Source organism: Halichoerus grypus, chromosome 8, assembly GCF_964656455.1.
Source record: "Halichoerus grypus chromosome 8, mHalGry1.hap1.1, whole genome shotgun sequence".
In the NCBI taxonomy this organism is placed as follows: domain Eukaryota; kingdom Metazoa; phylum Chordata; class Mammalia; order Carnivora; family Phocidae; genus Halichoerus; species Halichoerus grypus.
This window is the reverse complement of record NC_135719.1, coordinates 7,197,312-7,219,412: the sequence shown is the minus strand read 5'-3', so window position 1 is coordinate 7,219,412 and position 22,101 is coordinate 7,197,312.

The window sequence follows — 22,101 nt, the reverse complement described above, 5'->3', positions numbered from 1 at the left end:
TTGAGCTTTTGTTCCTAAGATTCCCACCCAAAAAGTGAACCAGGTATACCCATGGACACACTCACTCATAAACTCTGTCAGAAGACTCTGGATCCTGCTTGTGAAACTTCCAAAGCACCCATTCTAAGCCATTAGTTCCTGCTCTGGTCATTCCTGGGTTCTATGTGAGTTGTTTTTGTTTTGGTTTGGTTTGGTTTTAGATTTTATTTATTTATTTGGGGGGAAGAGAGAGAGAGAGCATGTCGGGGGAGAGGTGCAGAGGGAATCTCAAGCAGACTCCACACTGAGCCAAAGATGGACCCCAAGATCATGACCTAAGCCAAAATCATGAGTCGGATGCTTAACCAACTGAGCCACCCAGGTGCCCCCTATATGAATTATTATTGCAGCCTGGATTCCACTTCTTGGCCCAAACCTCCAGGACTTAATGGATGCTTCACTAGCCCTACCTTGGCATCCGCTGGACAGTTTTCTGAGACTCGCTCTCTGGCCCCATGCACTGCCCCCATTCACCAGCCTCCAGTCCCCATCTTAAAAATCAACAGGCCAGAAAAGGGGCATGGACACTATCCCAGAGAGCCAGTTCCTCCACCTGGCCAATCCCGACCCATGGGGGTGGGGGGACAACAGGAAAACCTGGCACAAACGTTCTGCTGGATGTTCCCATTCCTTTCTCCTGAAGTCTCTCCCTGCTGTACAAGGCCAGGGAAATCCCCACACCCTGTCTCCTATTCCCACAGGAGCACCCTTGGCTTAGCCAGGAAGTCAAGGCCAAGCTAGGAGAGCATGCCTACACTGGTCTATCGGGAAATAAACACAATACCTGACATTATCGTTTAACTTACGTGAGGTCCCCTGGGCCTCATCGAAGTGGGTAGGTTTGATAGAACTACAGATTCTGTGAGACCTTTGATACTCCCCTGATTGAGCCGACAGGTAAGTCTTGCCCCATGGACGTAAAGAATAGAAGTCTGGATTAGAATGAATTAAGCACCTTGTGGTTTCATTATCCAATAGACAGACGTGTCTCACCTGAAAAATGATAGGTATGAAGAGATCTGGATGGACACAGGTCCAAATGCTGATTTTTTTTTTTTTATATTCTTTTACCTTAATTGCACTTCCACAAAATGACAGCACTGTGTTCTACTCACAGGGTGGAAGAATTAAGTGAGAAAGTTGAGGTAAAGGTGGTTGACATGTTGGGGCGCCTGGGTGGCTCAGTCGGTTGGGTGTCCGGCTCTTGGTTTCAGCTCAGATCATGATCTCAGGGTCCTGGGGTTAAGCCCCACATCAGGTTCCATGCTCAGCAGGGAGTTTGCTGGAGATTCTCCCTCTCCCTCTGCCTGCCCCAACCCCGTGCGCTCTCTCCCTTTCTTTCTAAAAAATCATAAATAAATAAATCTTTAAAGAAAAAAAGTGGTTGACATGTTGTCTGACAGAGAAGATTTCGAGTGTTACTTTTCTTCTTCCTTTCCTTCCCTCTCCCTCCTCTTTCCCGTCCTTCCTCTTCCCCCTTTATTCCTCAGACAAGAATTTGTTGAGAGCTTAGACTCCACAGCACGTTCCCTCTCACTGGTCTCACCACCACCCCACCATCACCCCAGGAAGAGACAGTCTGACTGGTCCAGGCATAAAGCATGAACTGGGCCACATGCACTGGGTTGCTGTGTTTTTTAAAGGTTGTGTGTCCACACTCAGCTCCTCTTCCCTCCCATCTCTGCAGAGGACCCTCTTGGGACCTGGCCATCCCTCTTTTCAATGCCTTCTTCTGTTCAGTTCAAGTAGTAAACACCCAAGATTTGCATTCATGCTTCCAGGTATTCTTTATCACAGAATCCACCATTAATTGTTAATAACCTGGTTCTTTGCTCCCTTCAGTTCTTTACTCCCATTCAATATTTTGAAATCCTGCAAAAGGATAGCGGCCAAGTCAAGGCATGAGCGTTTCTGGGTCTCTGGCAGATACACTCTCAAACTTCAAGCTAATTTGTGCCACCTACCACCAATGGGACAACTTCTGCCCGGCTATGATACTTGGAGGAATTCCTTCAGCCTTGACCTTTCTTCAAGCCCCAGCAGACCTGTCTACCTTCCCCAAACAACTTCCACTGGCCAGGACACCCCTGAGTTCCCCAGGACTGCCCCCATTCAATCCCTGCAGTAGGATCTGAGGGAGGTGTGGAGGAGGCTGCAACACGCAATGCATGTTGGAAGTCACCCAGAAATATTGATTAGGAGGAAAAAGCACCTAACAGGCTGAAAGGTAAATAATAATAATAATAATAATAATAATAATAATAATAAAAGAAAAATTCTTGCTAAAGGGATGAGGGGCCTCAGCCTCCAGCCCAGACCTGCGGTCCAGTTTTTTCACCATCTGTTTTAGGTAGGTCAGATTTTGTGGCTAAAAAAATTGGTGCTGTCCGCATAAATATAGTTCATATTGCATTGCACATATTTATAAATATAAGTGCTGTAGCACCACCACATTGCCTGCGAAGAATGCAAGCAGGTTGTGATTAGAGGTGAGCCAGTTGCTGATTGTGGGTTAATTAGTTCTGCTAATAAACTGCCTGTAGCTTTACTTAAGAAAAATAACATATTTCATCTTAGGTAGAACAATTACAGTGCGTATAAAATAGATATTTTTGCCTAATGAGCATTTGAAATGCTTTCGCTGGAAAATACACACACACATACACACACCACTCTTTTCTTAAAAAAAAAAAAAAAGAAAAGAAAAAAATCCACCCCCCACATCGTGGTGAAGATGAACTTCAAAAAGATTGGAGTGGTTTCCCAGTTCCGTGGCTGATCATCAGCTGAGGGCCACTGGCAACACAGCAAGTCCCAGTGAAATCAGAGTTGGATCCCAGTGGGAACCCAGGGGCTGTGCGATGAAGAGCAAAATGAGTTGCAAACAATAGAGCTCAGAAGAAATGCTGTAATTAGCAGTGAGGGGGACACTCACAGTGGGCATCCCTGGAACTTTGTGAAGATGCCAGAGCAGAAAGAGAGCCAATGAAGGAGCAGCACTTCAGAATGCAAGGGCATGGTGGCCCAAGGAGAAGGACAGAGATATGACTCCAGACCCAATATCAGGGGACAGTTGGATCCTAGGTCTGCACAAACCTCTCATCAACAAGAGTCCTAAAAACTTGGGAATGGAAGAGCCCTTCAAACTCATGTGACGCTGGGATGGTAGGCACCTGACATATGGACTACCTTTCTTTTTCTCCAGCACCTTTGCAGACATGGCTAATTGGGCATAGGACTCTTTCCTACTAGCCCATCACACCCACTTGGAGTTGACTAGAACCGGTCATCCCTGATCTTTGCCATCCTTGATCTACTCTTCCTCTTTGCATCAAGGTAAGAAAAGTGAGATCCAAGATAAATCTGTGTTGTGTGAAGTATTTTAAGTGACCTTCACAAAGGTCTCTCGACTCTCTCCACTACAAACCATCTCCAGGTGACTTCCAGGTATTTGAGTTCTCAGTTTGGCCAAGGCTACCCTCAAATGAGTCACAATAAACCTTCCAGAATCCAGAAAAATCATCCACAGAAGGCAGGAAAAGAAAGTGATGTTTGCTCCAAAGAAGCACCTTTGGATGAAGGAAGATGCAAGGATTGGAGGGAGGGGAAGGGCCGATGGAGCCATTAGGTTGCACATCAATCATCACCGTTCTCCATGGGCGCTGAGCCAGGTAAGATGGTGATGTCAACTAAGATGAAGTTTCTTCCAGACAGGTTGTCTTGGTTGCTGGGGTTACCATAACAAAGTACCACAGACTGGGGGCTTAAACAACAGAAATTTATTGCTCGCAGTTCTGGAGGTTGGAAGTCCAAGATTGAGGTGTTGGCAAGTTTGGTGTCTCCTGAGTCCTCTCTCCTTGACTTGTGGAAGGTCACCTTCTCCCAGTGCCTTCACATGACCTTTTCTCAGTGCATGCACATCCCTGGTGTCCCCTCCTCTTAAAAGAACACCAGTCCTATTGGATGAGGGCCCTGCCCTTATGACCTCATTAACCTAACGACCTTTTTAAAGGCCTTGTCTCCAAATACCATCACACTGGGGGATAGGGCTTCCCACACAGGAACCTGGGAAGACACAGTTCAGTCTACAACACAGGGTCATCAAACCACAGCCCTTAGAGCTAATGGGATCTCAGAGGCCACCAGCTCTACCCCCTGCCCAGTGCAGGACTCCCTTTCCAGAATATGAGTGTGCTCTTCCAGGCTCTGCCCCAACATGGGCAGGAACTCTGCATCCACACAAACCCAGGCGCATGGAGGAGGAGCTTGCAATGCTACCAAATGATGGTTATTGAACCACAGTGGTAGGCCAAATAATGGCCCCCAAAGACATCCATGTCCTAATCCCCAGAACCTATAAATATATTAAGTTGCGGGCAATGGGGAACCAAGATGGCAGATGCAATGAAGGTGGCGAATCAGCTAACCCTAAAATAGGGAGGCAATCCTAGATTATCTGAGTGGGCCCAGTGTAATCACAGGGCTCTGTAAATAGGGGAGAGGCGGGCAGAAGAAGAGAGTCGGAGGGAGGTGTGACAAAGAAGAAAGGCACAGAGATATAATGTCGCTGGCTTTGAAACGGGGGAAGGAGTCACAAGCCAAGGAATAAAGCAGTCTCTAGAAGGAAAAGGCAACGAAACAGCTTTACTCCGAGAGCTTCCAGAAGGGAATGGGCCCTGCTGACACCTTGATCTCAGCCCAGTGAGACCCAACTTGGACTTCTAACCCATGGCGCTATAAGATAGTACGTTCGTGCTGTTATAAACCACAGAGTTTGTCGTAATTTGATACAGCGGTCATAGGAAACAATACAAAAACTGATGATGCTCTCCCAAATGCTGACGAGGAGGGACAACGGCGCTGGAAGGAAAGCTGGCAGGAGGACCGGAGCAGGAGATGTGGCAGGGCCCCCACACCTGGGGAGGGACGGGGTGGTCTGACATGCTGTGAGGCCTCTGTCCTCATGGGACAGTACGGGCGCACATGAGTATCTCCTCAACAGCACCATCAAGCTCCCAGGACCAAAGCCCCCAGCTTTTCAAAAGGGTGACAAGATTGATTTTGGAGTGAAGCTTGGGTTCTCAATAATCATTTGAAAGGAAAGGCAACCCAGAATTCCATGTGCCCGTATCGTAGTTAGCATCTATGAAAGTCCCTGCTGTACAGAGCTTTCTGATACAATGCATTCCTTTTTTTTTTTTTTTTAAGATTTATTTATCCGTTTGGGAGAGAGAGCGAGCATGAGTGGGAAGGGGCGGAAGCAGAAGGAGAGAGAATCCTTCAAGGAGACTCCCCACTGAGCACGGAGCCTGATGGAGGGCTTGATCCCAGGACCCCGAGATCACGATTTGAACCGAAACCAAGAGCCGGCTGCTCAACCAATTGAACCACCCAGGTGCTCTTGATACAATGTATTTCTTAAGGACAGTTCAACCCTTTGAACGGTAGCCTTCCTGTAATGCCGTTCATCTTCTGTCTGAACTGCTCCCTTCATCCCCCCCTCACCCCCCAAGGCCTTGGCAGACAAGTCTATGAGCTACGGAGACCTAGGCCCTGCTATGGCAGAAAGCCTCCCAGGGGAGGGGAGAGAACCAAAGGGGGAAGGTAGGCAGGGGCCCCATGAATTCTGCCAGCCCAGGGAGTGGCGCTGGAGGGAGGCTGTCCGATCTTGGAGAGCCTGGCACATGGTAAGTACAACCAGTTTTCCCTTCTCTCCCGGAGCCCAGAACCCAGGGACATGTGCAAGGCACGTCTGGGCTCTGGTATAAAAATAAACCTGGGGCTGTCAAGCCCCAGCATATTAATGACAATTAATGATTCGCTCTAATCCTCCCTAGCTCTCCGTGGGCATCTGTGACATGCTTTGGGCTGGACACCCCTCCCCACTCCCTCTACCTCCTGCAGATTCCATCCATATGCTGAGCTGCTCAGGAATGCAGGTCTGGGAGGGAAATCTAATGGTAAAAGATGCCCACAACAAAATGCCTGCCCGAGGGTAACTGGAGAGGGGCAGCCCCTCAGCCATGGGTGGGGGGAGGGGGTCCCCTGCATCAGGTGCTCTTCCCTGGGACTTGTAGGGCGCAAGCAGCTAGCATCTCCTTAAAAGAGCCCCTGGGCCAAGAAAATTGCGGCCTCCAACTTGTGCTCCTGGGGTCAGATTTTGGCATTTGAGGTGCTCCTGCCTCTCAGCTCAGACCCCACTCAAAGAGCAGCCCCATTTCACCCCTGTGGACCGGCCCCCTCCCACTCAGGATGCCAGACCCTATAGGCGAACAGCAGAGGCTCCCAGCCCCAGAAAGCCTCCATCTTCCTAAGCTCTCTCCTGAACTAGGAGTGTCTCAGACGCAGTGAGCCCCCCTTCTGTGCCCGTGCATGCCCCACGGAGGCACTCCTCATGGTGTGCATCTGGTCACCCTGCTTCCTGGCCTCGCCTGTCACTTGGGCGGAGGGGGGAGGCAGGGACCACAGCTCTCTGTTCTCCGTTGGATCCCAATCACCTGGCATGATGCCAGGTATGTCACAGGTGCATAAGAAATGTTAGCTGTCTGCCTGGCCAACGGGAGTGCAAAGCGCTTAGAACCCCACCTCACAGGCACTAAATGCCCTATGAGTATTAGCTCCAGTTCTCCCACGTCCACTGCTTCATTCAATCTTCCTGCCTCCCTTCCTGCGTGCTGCGAGAGCCCCCGTGAGTTACAGGAGGCAAATTAAGTTCCCTCCGCTGAAATAACATGTTCTGAGTCCCACAGCTCACGGACCGCTAAAGCCAAGAGTCAAACCCAGGCTGTGTCCGCCCTGTTCCTTCGAGGTCACTCAGCGCGGGGCGGGGAGGGGGGGCGCCAGCATCACCAACGAGAGCAGGCTGGGGCTCAGGTGAAATGCTCGCGGAGGATGAGAAGTCACATGTCTCTGACTGGTCAATCCTTGAGAAATGGGTGCAGAAGCCTGAAGATGGCCCAGCAGGAGGCACTTAGAATGTTCGTGAGAACGTGCCCTGAGGTCTGGGCTCAGCACTGTGGGGTTAGAGGCTGGATTGGTGTTGCTGACGCTGGAGGGAAAATTATTTGCATTGCTGATCCGTGGGGCCAAGATTTCTCTGCAAATCCAGCAGTAGGTGCCTGGGTGGCTCCAGCCCAACCCACGCATTTGTAACCCACTCACGCGGGACGAGGAGAGGAAACGCGGGAGACTCTGCCAGCTTCTTGTGCTGTACTGAGCGGGAGATAAACTTTGCCTACATAACACGCTGCCTTTTCTTGCCGGTTCCATTTGGGATTAAAACCACAATGAAAAAAAAAGAAAAGAAAAGAAAAGAAAAGAAAAGCAGAATCCAAAAAAGCCCCGAAAACCAAGTACCTTGAAGACTTTTCCCCCTTTGAAATCTCTCTAATTGGGCACTTATCTAGGGCGGGAATGTGGGCTTCTCCAAGCCATTACAGAAACACACACAATGAGGAAATTGTTGCCTTCTTAGTCCTATATGGAAGGCCTATTATTCCTGGGGAAGCTGCACTGGGTTTCCACACTGAAAGTCTTTTGGTGGCAAAGGAAATCGCTCTCCCCAAGTCCCCAGCTGGCCTCGGTAAAAAGAATCAGGTTGCTGTCATAGACTCAATTTTAACCACCAGATTCCTCCTTTTAAAAGCATAACCTCCTGCACGTGCAGCCCTGTAATGTGACGCAAAACGCCCAATTCTGTAATGCTTATGCTTCCATTTCAGGCCTCAAGGCAGCCAGGAGGATTTAACCTGCTCACACTGCGCTTTCCTCTGGCTTCGAGCGGCTGCTGTGTTTTCCAGCCAACCTCTCCACGAGCCCACCTGCCTTCTCTCCTCCCTAGGCCTGGAGGTGGCTCCCGTGGGGACCCAAGCAGAGAAGCATCTTCCACCCTCACCCTTTCTTGATTCTCCCCAAGACACCGAATCCCGGGGCTTCCATCCCAGTAGCAACCTCTCTCTCAGATCGAGATTGCTGTTTTATGAGAAATCACCAGGATCCACCTCGTCCCCAAGCAAACAGCATATTCCTTCAGTTCTTCTTGTAGAAAAAGGATGGTGATGTGTGACAAGCCATCGCTCCCTTGACCCCACATCACCAAGAGCCAGGCATGCCCGAGCAAGCAGAGCCTGGACTCAGTCTGTTGAGCTGTTAAACCAAGTCCTGCATTAGGGTCTTTGATGACTGACCCCTCTCCACACTTGCCCTGCACACAGCACACACAGTTCTCTCCATCGTCAGTGCCAGCACGTCCGTCCAGGCTGTCCAGGCTTCTCCCCCGACCACCTGCAGTGGCCTCCTATCATACCTCACACCATTCGTCCCTCCCCCAATCCAGCCCCGCACACTTTTCAGAGATTGGTTATGTCAGGGTCTTGCTCAAAACCCTCCATTGCCCCCAGAATAAAGATGATGCCTTATCCTGGCATTCTTAACCTGGCTACAGCAAATCTCTGCAGTGTATCTTTCACGGCACCCACACACCCCCTGGCTAACTGGTCTCCACCCGCCCCCCCTTCACTTGAGCACACACCCACGCTCCTTCCTGTGAGCTTGCTCATTCTACGTCCTCTGCCTAGACTGTCCTCCCCTCCATCGCTACCTGTCATATCCTACCTCACCTTCAAAGCCCAGCTCAGGGGTCACCTCCTCCACAAATCTACGCACATTTAGCACACTACCTGGCAAACGCAGGACATTTCCACATGGCCAACGTGATGCAGTCTTTGCAATTCAACTGATCTGGCTCAGCCATGATGGTGTTCAAAATCCCCAGAGCCCCAGCTTATAGGGTGACTGTCATCCCATCTCTGATACTCACCCTAGGGGTGAGGGAGACTGGGGGATGAGGTGAACATGTCTGCTTTATACATTTCTTAGTTAGGAAGTAGCTGGGAGGATACTTGGTTTTTCAGTGCATTGAAATGTTTCTCTGTCGAAATAAGCACAGGAAAACCTCCTGCTCTTTGCCTGCCCCACGGTAGGTCTTCCATATGCCTGTTGAATAAGTGATTGAATAAGTGAATGAAGGACACTCCCACAGCTCGTGTAGCTCCTCCCCTTCCTTGGCTCACACTGAGACAGAGAAGCAGCCTGACTCCCTACAGCATCTGCCACCGTGCTCTCCCCATTGCTAGCACCACTGAGCCGCTCTTCCTTCTCAGCCCCTCTCTGACCTTGAACCTCAGCCATAGGCAGAGCCTCCGGCAGCTCAACCCTCTGATGACCTCTGCCCATGTCACTGCCCAATGCCTACCCCCAGAATGCTCATTACCAGGTACTGTCACTCTCTTCTGTCAGATTTCTAGTGGCAGAGGCTGGCTAGATTTTCCCCAAACCCATCCCCTCTTCCTCTTGGCACATACCTGGACCTCATTCTGGAGAATGTAGTGCAGCCAAATGACCTCATTCTGACCAATGGAACATGGGAGAAAGTGATGAGCTCTATACGTCACCTCTAGGCCCAGCCCATAAAACTTCTTGTTCAGTCTCTCCCCCCCCCCCCGCCCTCCCTCTCTCTCTCTCTCGCTCACTGGATGATTGCAAATGAGGATGAGGTTCCTGACTGCACTGTCCAATATGGTAGTGGTTCGCCACATTGCCACAGTGCAGACATAGAGATGTTCATCATCGCAGAAAGCTCTAGGACAGTGCTGCTCTATGGAGCCATGTTGAGTGAAGTCTGACCCAAATAACGGCTCAGAGCAGAGGCATCTCCTCCTCCCCAACTGACCTTCATAAGAACTGATGTCAACAAGAAATGACCTTTGATTGGGTTAAGCTGCTGAGATTTTGAGACCGTTTGTGACAAGTTAGCATACCCTACCACCAGCCACTCAGTTGTCCAAATACTCTAGGTGCAGCGCCCAGCCTCCCTGCTCATCATCTGTGCCTCCCTCCCTAAACCCAGAGGGTAGCACCAGTGGTCAGGACTTCAGGCTCTCTTCTTGGCCCTTCTTCATTCCTGCCTAGGTCTATGGCTCTTTGCATCCCTCCCCCCAAGCTCTGCATTTCCTAAACTCTTCTCTCATTTCTGCCAAATCCATATACTGCCTCTATTATCATTTACTTAATGTCTTTCCTAAAATGGGCTCCTTTTTTATTTAAATACATATATTGAATAGGACATTTTATTTAACTTCTTAAATAGAATACTAGTATTGCTTGCTCTATTAGTCAGGGTTCTCCATAGAAACAGAACCAATAGTGTGTGTGTGTGTGTGTGTGTGTGTGTGTGTGTGTGTGTGTGTGTAGAGAGAGAGAGAGAGAGATTTATTAAAAGAAATTGGCTCGAGAAATTATGAAGGCTGACAAGTCCCAAGATCTGCATTTGGCAAGCTAGAGACCCAGGAGAGCTAAAGTTTCAGTTCTAGTCCGAAGGCTGGAAAATACCAGTGTCCTAGCCCAAGGCAAGAGGAAATTCCCTCTTACCCGAGGGAGGGTAAGTGGCAGGGGCTGGCTCTGTTCTATTTCAGGCCTTCCACTGATTGGAAGGGCCCACCCATGCTGGAGAGGGCAATCTGCTTCACTCGGTCTACTGACTCAAATGCCAATCTCATCCAGAAACACCCTCAAAGACACACCCAGAATGATGTCGAACGAAATGTCTGGCTCCCCGTGGCCCCATCAAGTTGACATGTCAAATGAACCATCACACTTGCCACAAAGAGCAGACAAATACAGGGAAAGCCTAGCAGTATTATTTAATTCCAGCTAGAATCTGTAGCCTGTCTTGGGCTCTGGGCCTGAGGCTGGCTATTTTTTCTCTGTTTAAAAGGGAGATTAGCACATATTGGGGAGGTGTTAGAAGGGAGCTGATACCCCACTGAGATTTTTTCCTGAAAATAATCATAAGGATTGTAAGAGGATCCGAAAGGGAAAACCTTTCCCACTGTGATTCAGCTCTTGAATGCACATTCATAGCCCATCCCAATTTATCCCCAGTGCCCACCAGTTGGACCCATACCCACTGAGGGGCTGCTCTCCTCGACTACGGGTCTCTGAAGGCCAAGACCACATCCGAATGACAGTCACATCCCCCATGGTGCCTCACACATAGGAGCCACTTAATAGACAGTAAGTGAGGGAAGGCATAGCCGGGAACGTTCTCTGACCTAGTTGGCGGTTTCTGTCAGAAGCAGAACATCATGACAAAGGAAAAGGGACTAGAATGTTAAACCACACTAAAGGTTCCATCTACCAAATAGCTCCTGTGGCACTTTGGGGCAGGGCTGTGTCTGAAGGAATTAAAACATTTGGTAGCCCCAGGGCCAGATTAAGACATTCTGAGGCTCTAAAGTCGGGGCCACCTCATCCAACACACCAGAATGTATTTTCACAGAAAGAACATTGAACATTTATATCTAAACACAGATCAAAGCTGCGGATCCACAAACACACAGAGTATTGGGAGAGAAGAGAGGGAGAGAAAGAGGAGCAGAAGAGAAGGCAAAGAAGAAATGCAGTGTGGGGGAAAGAAATCTGAAGTCTGTTCACGGCTCTTCCCAGCATGAAACTCTTCTGTGATTTTTTTCGCTTTGTAATAGGGACAAGTCCAAGCTCCTTTGTAGACACGCAGAGCTTTGGATCATTTATATCTAAACCTAGCCCCCTAAGACCACCCAGTGCCTGCAGACCCCCACAGGAAGGGCTGAGAAGAGCTGCTCCCCGGCATGCTCACAGACTACCCAGGGGCACCTTCAGCTGACAAAGCCTTAATTTCACCCAGGACTCCCTGGGCTGGGGGGATTCTCAAAGATAGATACAGAGATCTGGGAACTATTTTCAAATTTCCAAAAAACCTAATGGATATCATATACTTTCCTGCAACAAAACCTCCTAAATTACCTGTGGTCCCATAGCAGGGTCCTGGACTAACCTCTAATGCTACATTTCATTTTCCTGCCTGCCTCCCCAGAGGAGTATGAGCTCCTTACAACTGGGAACCATGTATTTGCCTGATTTCGCTTTTTTAAAAAAAAGATACCCTCAATGCCTGCCACATAATCATCCCCTAAAGGATGCCTGATGAATTAGTGAGTGAATGAGTGAATGAAACATGTAAATGTGATGTTGCAATGTTTTAATCGTGTACTTTGTTACATCAAACGTGAAGGTAAATCTACCAGTAGTAAATGTAGATTATCTGGAAGGAAAAATCACTCAAAACAAGTAAAAAAAAAAAATAATGAAAGAGGTGCTAGGCAACGAAGAGGTTGGAGCCTCTGACAGTACACACACCCATTTGTCCCCACACACAAAGCCTCAGAAACCCACACTGCCCCAAGGAAGCAATGCCCTGGAGACACAGGCTGCTTCTAAGGCTCTATTTCTCAAAAGGAGGTCTGGAGACTCCCAGTATTAGAATCAATGGGAAGCCCGTTAAAATGCAGATTCTTAGGTCCTACCCAAGACCAGAGAGTCCGAACATCTGAGACCAGGACCTGGACTCTACATTCTAAGTTCTTCCGGTCGGTCTTAAGCACAATCAAGTTTGAGAATTGTTGCCCTAAGAGCTGGTGGGCAAGTCTCATTCTGGCCACCTGCTGCCCAGAGCTGGGGATGGGTTCAGAGCACTCTCATCCCTGTCCTCCAGCTGTGAGCGCTCATCCCCTCACCTGGGACCCATAAACATTGTATTAGAGAGAAGATGTAGTGAGAACAAGGCATAAATCATGCTCCTCTACCCCTCTCCCCACCCCCTGCCTTCCCCTAAGGAAAACCCCAGCCCCAGGGACTGCTCACAAGGTATTTCAATAAACTCCAACTGGTCCTTTATCAGATGGTCCAGTCAATTAGAACTTCATCAGGAATCAATTTGTGAGGCCCAGCTGAGATGTAACTATAGATCAGGGCAATGGCAACTGATTATCCCACTAATGGAATATTCCATTGATTAATTGAGTATTTAAATCTTTCAGACCATGGCCATGCTTGCTGCCATTGTTGCTGGATGAAAGGGCAATGGAGAGTATCTCAGTCAAAGAAGAAACGAATGATTCGTTCTTCATTTATCAGCTGTCAGCAAAATAACAGGTCTGTCCCGGGTTCTCAGCACGCAGGAGCACTGCGATGTCTTCAGCACAACGCAGGAACCTCCCAGCTGATTGAACCAGTCAAGGGAAGATGGGTTTAAATGCTCCATTTTCCTGCAAGGCTGTATGCCAAGTGTCTCAGAGAAACATCCACACCAGTGCTTCTCGCACTTCCCAACCACCTGGACGCTTGTTAAGTCGCCCAGGAGTCTAATCAGCAGGTCTGGGGTGAAGCCTGAGAATCCGCATTCCTAGCAGGATCCCCAGTGAAGCTGGAACCACACTCTGAGCAATACACTGACAATTTATAAACATGCATTTTAACAAGCAGTGGGGTGGGGAGAGGGCGCAAACATCATCTAATAGCTACCCGAGATATGCTAGACTCTAAAATTTAGAATGCACATTTTCAATGCCAATGAACAACCATGCAACGCGTACGCGCTACTGTATCCGTGAAAAGGTGAATGTATGCCCTACATTTTACTAGGACCCTTGACTATGAGTAAAGGTTTTGTTTGGGGCTTACGTCCTGACTCCAGTTCTTAGCTGCGTACCTCTGGATAAGCAATTTAGCTTCTCCAGGCCTGGGTTTCCTTGTACCGAAGCTGCATCATGGAAGAAAGCACTTGGAGCACTTAACGGGATGCTGGCACGTGGTAAAGGCGCAGGAGATGGAAGCTATTGCTATTATTACCCTGATACCCAATACCTAAAAAGGCCTCAGAAGTCAGGTTCCCTTTGGGAAAAAGAGGGATGGGACTGCTGTTTGCTGAGAAGCAGATGCTTCAGGGACGGGAAGCACCAGGGAAACCCTGTGCTCCCTGTAACTTCTCCAGGCGCTGCTTTGGGTCTTTACCACATGACTGTGAAGTTTAAGACGTGCAGACCTTCCAAGGGGTGGGATTAAATTTCCCTGAGCAGCCAGGAGATGGTGAGGGAAAAGGGAAGAAGAAAGGGCAATCAGTGGCATTTATTGAGGCCCTACTATACATGCGATGCACCTTGTTCATAAGTGATCTCATTTCATCTTTACTAAGGCCTGGAGGGGTTGATATAATTATGCCCATTTTTCAGATGGAGAAACTGAGAGACTCAGAGAAGGTAAGAGATTAGCTAGACAACCAGCTGGTGGCTGGAGCCAGAGCCCAGGTGTGCTCTGCTCTGAGGTCTGTGCACGTTCCTCACACCGCGCCATGTCCCAGTTCTGGGTGTCCGTGCAGCTGTAGGCATGCTCTGTGGGAGCTGCTACGCTGTCATAAGGTACACGATGGTGTGGAGGTGTGTACGGATGCCACCCAGGCAGACATGGGTCGTCCGTATGCAAAGCACACTGGCGTAAGCTATTCCAGTCACTCAGTGTTCAACCTATCCCCCTGAGGACTTCCTAACACCACTCTTTCCCTGACAAATATGGATTGCTTCATTGGTCCTTAAATTTTCATTTGAGTGACCTACAAAGCACAAAGAATGACAGCAGTTCTTGAATTATTGTAGTCTGTAAACCACTTAAACAGGGGAAAAGATCCCACCAGCTACCTATGTATAGCTCCTGCAAACAAAAATCATTACCAGAATTAAGGGAGAGCCTGGCTCTGTTCTTGATGGACACCAATGAGAGATGGCTGATTTTCAGAAAATATCAGAGGTAAATTATTCATCCAGATGACATCGAATCAGACCCACAGTTGTCTTGTAAAAATTAATCCTGAAAGAGATGCACCCATCAAAACCCGAGGCCTTCTCATGCTTATGTCTGAGAACCCCTAAGCTCTGAGATCTTTCTCCCAGGGACTTAAGCCCAAGTGTTGGGAGGTTACGGAGTCTGAGAGACTAAGATACTAAGATAAATCTGGCTGCCCTCAGCCCTAAATTTCATGAACACACTTCCCCATATCTTTTAAATTTTTTTTAAGATTTATTTATTTTAAAGAGAAAGAGAGAGCGCGCATGCACGTGTGCATGTGTGTGGGGAGGGGTAGAGGGAGAAAGAGAGAGAGAATCCTGACACAGATTCCCTGCTGAGCATGGAGCCCCACTCAGGGCTCAATCCCAGGACCCCAAGTCATGACTTAAGCCAAAATCAAGAGTTGGATGCTCAGCCGACTGAGCCCCCAGGCACCCCCCCATGTCTTTATTTCAGCTGTTTTGGGCACCCATGAAATAGATCCACGTGTTGTTTAGTGTCCTATAGGGTGCATGCAACTGGGCATCCAGAATGTTGACTTTTCCACTAACTAGCGGCTAACGGTAGAAAGTGGCCTCTCCCTATTTGGGCCTCAATGTCCTCAGGTCTAATGTTCTGTGATTCAAAAGATATTCTTCATTTGGCAGATGGGATATTAAGGGTCCTGCCCTTGCAGTGAAGGCTCTTGCTCCAGACAAGGATGTTTCCTCAAAGGGTAATTTGAGCCTGCACAAAGTATGACACAGACAACTTTTTCATAGCCAGCTTGATGAAGGGCAGGGACAGCATAAAAAATTCAAAAGGCAAAGACCAGAATTGAGCCAATGGTCTCAGACCACACCCCAGCTCAGCCCTTTCAGACTTCCACCCTGTCCTGTGTGGGTTCTGAGCCCTGCCAAATGCAGGCTCATCCTGGCCAGTTCCTGAGCCAAGAAGAGCCAGCCACACAGCTTATTCCAATCTCCGCTCCACTCACGTGAGAAGGACTTTCAGAGGTGGTCTATGAGCTGAAAGCCACCTCCTAGGCAGGCATGGGATCACAGTACCTCCCTGGACAATGTCAAGAGGGTGACCTTGTGTCCTGCTGCCTGGTTCCTGAACCTACTCCAATTCTCATCAAGAACCAGAGCCCAGCTTGACCCCCTGAGCTGTTTCCCACCAAACCCTGACTCAACCATACCACACAGCTCCACACACTCAGGGCGGTGGCTAGCACGGTGAATGTGTATCAGTTACTACGCTTTGGGCTGCATGTAACAGAAAACCCAACAAAGGTTAATCAAGAAGAGCATGTAATTACCTAACCTAACAAGTCACAGAAGCATGGAAGTTCAAAGGTCAATCTAGTGGTTCCCACAACGTCATCAAAGAACAAGGTTCTTTCTTGCCTTCACCTCTTCCATCATTATTGATTTTCTTTTTCTTTTTTTAAGATTTATTTATTTATTTTAGAGAGAGAGAGAGAGAGAGTGTGCGCACGTGTGAGTGGGGGGAGGGGCAGAGGGAGAGAATCTTCAAGCAGACTCCCTGCTGAGCACAGAAGCCCATGCAGGGCTTGATCCCAGACCCATGAGATCATGACTTGAGTTGAAACCAAGAATTGGATGCTCAACCAACTGAGCCACCCAGGCTCCCCTATTGATTTTATTAAAAAAAAAAAAAAAAAAGATTTTTATGTATTTATTTGAGAGAGAGAGAGAGCATAAACAGAGGGAGGGGCAGAGGGAGAGGGAGAAGCAGACCCCCGATGAGTGTGGAGCCCGACACGGGGCCCATCCCAGGACTCTGAAATCATGACCTGAGCCAAAGTCAGACACTTAACCACTGAGCCACCCAGGGGCCCCTCAATTTTCTTTAGGCTCATCTCCTCATGGTCCCAAGGTGGCTGCTGTAGTTCCAGGCATCATATCCTCACACAACTATATTCATAATAAGAAGAGGGCACATTTTCCCCTCATGTGCTTCTTTTTATCAAGGAAGAAAACATTTCTCAGAAGCCTCCCTGCACATTTCCTCTTAGGTCCAATTGGCTTAGCGAGTCTGTGACATTAACATTTATAGTAGAAAGCGAGCTCTACCATTAGGAAAGGATTTGGGGTGCAGAGAGGTCTGTTGGCTAGGCAACGGCAGTGTCGGCCCCAACCACCAAGATGGTCATTTATCTGGGTAAAGTTGAGCCATAAATATCCTTTAGGCAAGTGAAATTGCTTCTTGGATGAGTTTGGAATTTTGGGATGACATAAATATTAGAAGGTAAATTTTGATAAGAGATATGAAAGGCCATTCCAGGCATAAAGCTTAACCATATGGCAGGCAGGAGTGGCACACCCACAGGGAGATGCCTATTGCAGATGGAGCTTGAGTGGCTACAAGCGTCAGGGCTGCCTGGCTGCATCACCCCAGGACACAGCATCCACACACAATGACAGTGCACTGAGAAGATGCCGTGTTGGTGGACAGAGTCCCCAGAATAGCTAGAAGTCACTGCAGAAACTTCAAGCCTGCCCCGGGTCTCCCCCGCCCCCCAGGAGCATCTGCCCCTCCATCCCAAGTTGGCTCTCACTCTCGCCTCTCTTAGTGGGCAAGGGATGAAGATGACCCTGAGCCCCATGGACCAAGCCTCATGAATAATCTCGGGTGGGCAAGAAGACAGTTATATTTTCTCCATCTTTCTCCCTCACTCACCCTTCTGCCTTCGATCCCATTAAGACATAGGTCACGAATAAGAGAACCCTAGATAAGGGCAGAAGACAGATAAATGCGGGTCACTGGGACAAAACTGAGGGTATGGTCTCTCCAGCAAGATCTCCCTGTCATCACTGAGGCTCAGTTGTCAAACACACTTCCCTACACAGATCAGGTCTGTAGGAACCGAAAAAAGAAGGAAAAACCAATGGGCTTCTTGGAGGGCCTGCTCTGTGCCATATAGTAGGTGGGTACTATCTTTTTAAATTTTATTTATTTATTTATTTATTTATTTATTTATTTATTTATTTAGAGTGCACACGAGTGGGGGAAGAGGGACAGAGGGGAGGGAGAGAAAAAATCTCAAGCAGGCTCCACACTCAGCACAGAGCCCAATGCGGGGCTCGATCTCATGACCCCAAGATCATGACCTGAGCCAAAATCAAGAGTCGGACGCTTAACCAACTGAGCCACCCCAGGCGCCCCTGGTGGGTACTATCTTCTGTAAGGTGGTACATCACTAGCGAGAATGAGCCAGCCCCAATCCAGAGTCCACCCTCTTCATGGCTTCCCCCTGCAAACAACGGAAAGAGCTCCATCCTTTCTCCTTTAAGAAGTGGAAGTGGGTTTGGGGGAGCAGTGAGGTTCTGAGCGTTGCAATGGGGTCGTGTGCAGACGGCATGGTAGGCGTGCACGCATACATGCGGGCTTGGGCGTCTGTTGTGTGGCTCACCGGAGAACCCGGCATGGACGCCTTGGAGCCATGCATGACGGGGTGTCCAAGTGTTGTCACCGAAGTGCTACAGTTGCCCAAAGCGGCTGCCCAGCCAACTGGGGTCTGAGCTGATATTATAGGCCCTCCTGCATCCCCCGAGTTTGGCCTCGCTCTTAGATTACCAGCGCTCCGCATTGGCGATCCACATTTCCACCTGCTACCCTAGGAGTGAGCCTACCTGGGGTTTTCACAGCCATGGGCCCCGACACTAGCCATCAGCTACCCTAGCTCAGTGTTTCTGTGGTTCCCGTGACCCTGTGAACTTCATGCAGTGGGTGTCGCTCCCTCTGTCCTACAGAGAAGACATCGCGTGACCCTCCCAAGGCCACACAGCTAATAAGTGGCTAAACCTGGATTTGACATTTGATCTTTGTGACTTAGAAACCCTTCCATGGGATGAGGGCCCCAGTTTCCCTGGGATGGGGATGGAGGCTCTAGGGCGCCTCAGGGTAATAGGAGACAGCTGCGTTGCCCACATCTGTCTGGTACATTTTTGTAGCGTGAGGAGCTCTCTTCTTCCATAGCAACCACCCGAGGTTTTGGCTGCTAACCCCATTCTGCAGGACAACAGCAGTCTAGTCCCCACACCCCGCTCTGTGTTAGTAAACCCTAGATCCCACTTCTTTCCTCCCGGCTTCTCATTTATTTTTCCAAAAAGCACAATAAGCACAATTGATTTTAGAATTAAAACCTCTGGCTTATGCACAAAGGCATTATTCAGAAAGGTTAAAAATGATGAGGAGGCATTATTTCCCATTAACCTTACTTTGTAACCTTGCAACTGAAATGCCGCAAGACCGGGGTGGCCTCCCTTGATGGTGTCTGTGTGGGAGGCTGTTTCAGGTGGGCACTGGGCATGGTGGTGCCGGGGTGACCTTGGCTCAGAGTGCATATGAACCACAAAGGACAAAGGCTGGTAAGTCAGCAGGGCTGGAAGAGGCCTTCTGCACTGTCTAGTACAACTCCTTCCTTTGCTGGCTGGGGGAAGGGGAGAAGGGAGGGTCGTTCCAACCAGAGAGGGAAGGAAACCTCAGAGACGTGGAAGTCAGTGTGAGCAGAGAGCTACATGGACATCTACAGAACATTTGGTCCCAAAAGGAAATTTAGCCTCCTCCCTGGGATGAAGCAAATATTTTCTGTATTGAAACATCTTCACTAAGAGAATGAACCTTATGTTTTTCTTTCTTTCTAGTGAATAAGGTGGTAGCAAGTCTCCCTGGGAAGACATGGAAATTCAACCTTGGAAGATCCACTAACCCTTCAGTCACTAACACGGGTGTAGCAGAGAGAAATCACCTGTAAGCAGGTGGGAAGAGGGACTTTTGTGTTTAGAGGGTCTGAAAAGAGTCTAAGGGAAGGGAATGGATTAGTTCCTGGTCCCAGGGCAAGGGGGGGATGGGGCACGTGTCTGTCTGACCCAATCCTGACCCAGCACAGTTGTGCAAACGGAAGGACATGTCCAGAGATGCCATCCCAGGATACAACTTGCTCGGGCCTAGAATACAGGTGAACAAGGGTACATGGAGGACCCGGAGATGAGGCTGGGGAGGAGGACACCCAATCATGTTGCAGGCAGTACTTATGCCCCCTAGCAGAGCCTGTCTACCCCTGCTGGGCTCCCAGCATACTGTTGGTACTTCTGATGGCACACATTACTGTCTTCCTTGTATTAGCTCAAGCTGGTTTAGCAGTCTTGTCTCTCCCTCTACAAGGTGGGCTCCTTGGGGGCAGAGTTCATATCTTATCAATACTCAGGGACCTACACACACATCGTCTCCCGGGTCAGCAGAGAACATCTGGAGCTTGCTCTAGAAATTGGGCCATGGTCCTGCTTGGTCTAGATTTGTTGGGGGAGGCGGGGGTGGGGGGGGACAGTTAAGAAGATCCAACAGATCTCTAGCAGGGAGGTTGGGATGATGCCAGGAAGGCTTAACTGGAAGCCAATGGATCTCCCAAGGTAACTTCTGCACCAGCGAATTCACCAAAGCTCAGAAACTCGATGTGTTAACACACTAAGAATCCATCTGTCATTTGGCAACAACTGACATCAGCTGAGTTCTTCAAATGGATACGCAAACTGGACTCTAATTTATTAATTAACATTGAAAAACATGTCAACGTAATGGTCATGCAGACTACAGAGCGTCTGAATCTGGCTGACTAGGGTGATCGCTCCTGGCTAAGGTCCTTCCCTTCGACATGAAATATGCTCAAGTCTCTCTCATCTGAAAAAGAACAACAGAAATCATCTAACCCCCCCCACACACACACGTTCTGGGCCTCACATCTTCACCAGTTTCTGCTGTCTCTCTCCTCCTCTTCAGAAATAAAGTTCTATAAAGAATTGTGCATTGTTACTATTGTAGATTTTCCACTTCCCACTCACTTCTCAATCCACAGCAGTGACATTCAAGATACTTAATTACCAATACAGCCTGGAAACCTACCAACTAACCCTATGATTCTGGCAGGGTCCTTGAGATGCCCCACTGGCTGGCAGGGTGACTTTGTTACTGGGCTATGTGGAGGGGGCCAGGGAAAGGGCCAGTGGGCTGGGGTGGTGGAGGATCATTTAACGGGCTTAGGTGGTAACTATTTACCAATCAATACATACGTATTTCAATATTCTAAAAACCAGTGTGACTATATTATTAGGTAAGGTGTGAATACCAACTCCACTCTGTCATTCCACACCAATAGCTTCTGTTAAGGTCACCAATGACTTCTATGTTGCTCAATCGGTCCTCACCTTACTTGATCTCCCAACTGTGTCTGACACTCTTGACCATGCCCTTCTTCTAGAAACACTCCTTTCTCTTGTCTTCCCTCATTTCATGCTTTCCTGGGTTTCTCTTATAGTTTTGGCAGCTCTTTCTCAAGCTCCTGTTCTAGATCATCCCATCCCTCCTGGCTATTACATTTGGTAAATCCTAAAGTCTCCACCTTCAGCTCTGTCCTCTTTCAATGCTCTTCTTTCTCCCTGGGCAGCTGTACCCATGCCCGTGTTTTTTATTTCAATTTACACAACAATGAAGCCACATCTTACATGACCAGCCTAGGACTTTCCTCACTTTAGGGTCTCAAAAGTGCTTCAGGTCAAAATATTTATGGAACACATATCTGATAAAGGACTTGTATCCAGAATGTATATTTTAGAACTCTCAAAAGTTTATAGTAGAAAAACAAACCCAGGGAGCCTGGCTGGCTCAGTCGGTAGAGCACGCAACTCTTGATCTCGGGGTCGTGAGTTCGAGCCCCATGTTGGGCATAGAGCTTACTTAAAACAAATTTTTTTTAATGGGCCAAAGATATGGACAGACACTTTAAGAAGATATATAGGTAGTGGGGAGCCTGGGTGGCTCAGTCGGTTAAGTGTCTAACTCTTGATTTCCGCTCAGGTAATGCATGATCCCAGGGTGGTTAGATATGCTCAACACAGAGTCTGCTTGAGATTCTCTCTCTCCCTCTCCCTCTGCTCCTCCCCCTCACCCCCCCACATACGCTCTTTCTCTCTCTCTAAAATTAAATAAATACAAATCAAAGAAGATATACAGGTGGTGAATAAGAACATGAAAAGATGCTCAACATCATTAGTCATTAGGGAAATGCAACATTAAATCACTACATACCTACTGAAATGGCTAAAATAAAAACAGATTGCCAACACCCAGTGCTGGCAACCATGCAGAGCGGCCCGGGCTCTCGTAAATTGCTAGTGGGAATGCAAAAGGGCACAGCCACTTTGGAAAACAGTTTTGCAGTTTCTTATAAAGTTAAACATATACTTACCCTTCGACCCGGCAGTCCCCCTCTCTTTATTATCACTCTATTCAAGAGAAATAAAAACGTATGTTTACACAGAAACCCGTACGTGAACACTTATT